General features: G+C 37.1%; 1 long non-coding RNA gene across 1 annotated transcript; it reads right to left on the bottom strand.

The window, feature by feature from the left end:
• Positions 1-2125: 2125 nt before the first annotated feature.
• LOC149751378 (uncharacterized) lies at positions 2126-2810 on the bottom strand. Its single transcript, XR_016398377.1, has 3 exons — positions 2454-2810; positions 2263-2364; positions 2126-2163 (listed from the first exon to the last, which is right to left on the bottom strand). It is a non-coding gene; the product is annotated as an uncharacterized LOC149751378 (long non-coding RNA).
• Positions 2811-3365: the final 555 nt, after the last annotated feature.

Genomic DNA, 3365 nt, shown 5'->3' with positions numbered 1-3365 from the left:
AAAGCTGATTAACTCTAAAGCATTATCAAGAATTGTGTTCTTAAAGTGTCTCCTAGATTATGTATTTGTTTTGACATGTATTTGCTCTTTGTGGTAGTTTGTGCTTTTGGCATAGATGAAATACAATGCTTCTCTTGAGCTATGATCTTTGTGATTGTCATTACAATGCTATCCATTTCATTATTATTCATTCTTTTTGATGATGACAAAAAGGGGGAGAAAATATAAGAGGGAAACTAGAAGCAAATTCTATAAGAAAAACTATATAGGAGAGAAAATATAATAGGGGAGAAAATATAAAAGGTATATATTGCATACTTAAGGGGGAGACATGTATTATATACTTAAGGGAAGACATGTGAAAAAAAAAAAAGAAAAAGAAGAAGAGAAAATCTAAATTCTGGCACATAATAATAGAAATTTTTTTTGCCTCGATACAAGACTTGAAACTCTTGCTTTGACACAAACTTTTAAAAATTTTGTTTGAATGAAATACAAGAGTAAGGAGGAGCAAAACTAAAATTTATTTGGCATCTATTTGGATAAGATAGGGGGAGCTTTTGGTTCATTGATACATTCTCTAAATTGGACCATCTTGACACCTTTACACCAAAAGCATTTCCTATATATTAAACCTTACTTCTCACATGAATATCAATTTGCTTACACTCAATGTTTTATAATCATCAAAAAGGGGGAGATTGTGGATCCTAGTGTGATTTTGATGTTTACAAAGCCATTGAGGTCAAATGGAAATACTAATGCTTTCAATTCAATTGATCTAATACATAAGTAAGTAAGGAAGAAAGATTTGATACATCCTTGATACGCTTTACTTGATATATTTAAAAGAACTTTCAAGAACACATCTAAAATAAATTATATTGGAAGAACTTAAGGAAAGAACTAATTTAGAGTTTAATATACCTTAGAGTCAAGTTCTTTTAATTGAAGCTTAACTCTGTCATTTACATGCTTAATGAGCTTAAACTTTAATGTGCCAAGCATCCTAAGGACACTACAAAAGAAATGATATCTCCCGGCGCTATATTTTGTCTATCCCGACGCTTTTAAGCGTCGGCGAATTCCCACCCACGCTCCCCAAAGCGTGGGTCCGACGTCGGGCAGGTGGGCGTGGGTCCGGTTTAGGCCGACGCGTCAAAAAAGCGTCGTCGCTCTATGCCGACGCTTTTAAACGTCGTTCCGTTTTCAGGTACCCGACGCTTAAAAGCGTCGGCGTACTTTAACCGACGCTTCACATGGATGTTTCTATTGGACTATGCCGACGCTTAAAAGCGCCGGCTTATGCTCCCTGACCGAAGCTCTAAAGCGTCGTTAAAGGCGTGCAACATTGCTTGGTATTTCTGACGCTAGATAGCGTCGGCAATAGCATTTTTGTTAAAAAAAATTTTTTATAAAAGCAATTTTTAATACTCTGTATACATTAATTCCTAACAAAACACATACACTAAATCACATAGATAACAAAATATACATCACAAACAAGAACTTTTCATTCAAAATATTCATATTATTATATTTGATTACATTGTACTTCAAAAATATTCTAAAAACATCTATCTCAAATTCCTAAGTACACAATCTACGATGTATCAAGAGTCGACGGCATCATCATCTCTACGAATAGATGAAGTATCAGTAACCTACAAGAAAAAAAATACTTTAGAAACTAAAAATACGAAAGTCATCACGCTCATACAAGAATACATTATAATTATATGAAATATTCAAATATATTTAGTTATGTACCGGAGGAGCAAATCTCTGCAAAAAAGATGAAATATGGTCAAGCTGATCCTGCAAAGATTGTATCTTCAACTCTTGGCTCTGCTTCAACTCCGCCATATCAGTCATATGACTCTGCCTCATCTCCTCTATCCTTGTCTCATATGACTGCTTTATCTGTGCCATCTCTGTCTTCAAACTACAAACCTCTGCAGTGCTAGTACCTTGTCTGGCATCTTGGGTATATCGGCTCACTGCAGACAGCTGAGTGGGGGTAACTCTGATACCGTAACCCCTCACGCGACCATAACGTTCTGGGCCCATCAATTCGGCATAGACCTGAGCCTCGACGCGACTGGCCGCGTCGGATGATGATAACTCCCCGACGCGCTCTGAAATAAGATTTGTAGCTCTTTCCTATATCTCTCTCAAAAAAATAAACAGTCACATCATTAATAATTTAAAAGAAGTAAAATTAATAAAAAAATTATGATCAAATAAAAAATGAATACATACAACTATATCTCTCGACTCGTCCCGGACAAAGCTGCCATCTCGGTGAGTGTGGGTCATCTTATAAAACTCTACCTCACCAGGCTCCCTTCCATGCTCTACTATCTACACATACAGAAAGTATATTGGTAAACTATATATCATGATACGTGCTATATGTTAGTAGAGTTTCAAATAGTTTCAAAAGAACTTACGAATTCATTTCTACGTCTCGCATAACTCTTCGAGCCTGAAGTATGAGGAACTGCTGGAGATGCTCGTGCAGCTCTACCAATATTAGAATATGTCTGCCAAAATAAAAGCACACAGTATAATATGATTCAATGTATATATTTGCAATCTATATTAGTAATAAAGATAATAGAAGATATTGAAACAATATACGTGACCTGTCCTCTTTCAGAAAACCAGTAGTGAACAAGCTCTCTCCACTGCTGAGGGTATACATCAGGAGGAGTCACACGAGCAACCTCCTCCTCTGTCATACCCTCGCGCTTGAAGTCCGTCTTCAATTTTGCTTTATATTCTTTCCATTTGCGGTTGAGGGACTTTAGCACCCAATAATGGCTCTCTGGAGGGAGTACAAACTACAACAAGGTACAGAATGTTATAATAATATTAAACCTCTAAAATAAAATTATGGTACAAAGCAAATTAACATACAGAAGCTGTCGAATTAAAAAGAATAAATTCAATTCATTACCTGTATAAGTCTAAGAAGCTCAACCTTATATGAAGGAAGCATGTCATTCCACTTCGTATAGTTGAGCGGACACAGCTGACCCTTGCGTGCAACTGATCCTAAAAAGCTTGATAGAAGACTTCCAGCTCTATTGATGGGCTGCCCCAATTCGTTGCATCGGATGATGATCTTCTCACCCGGAGGAAGCTTCCACACATCCTTTGCTTGAGTGGGTCCCCGTCTCGTCCTCACCGTCCCTTGTCCATCTATTAAAATTAAATAAAATATGTCTTAAAAAGTTGAAGACAAATATGAACATAAAATATGAACTTTAAATCGAATTACCCTGGATCCGGAGCTCATCCTCCGGGCAATCAGCAGGAGGCTCGTGCTGAGATCCTGACTCGTGCTGCTGGTGCTCACA

Source organism: Phoenix dactylifera, chromosome 14 (genome assembly GCF_051530095.1).
Source record: "Phoenix dactylifera cultivar Ajwa chromosome 14, Ajwa_hap1_PhDact_Kaust_v1.1, whole genome shotgun sequence".
NCBI classification, from domain to species: Eukaryota; Viridiplantae; Streptophyta; class Magnoliopsida; order Arecales; family Arecaceae; genus Phoenix; species Phoenix dactylifera.
The sequence above is the reverse complement of the archived record's forward strand: the minus strand, read 5'-3'. Positions and strand labels throughout refer to the sequence as shown.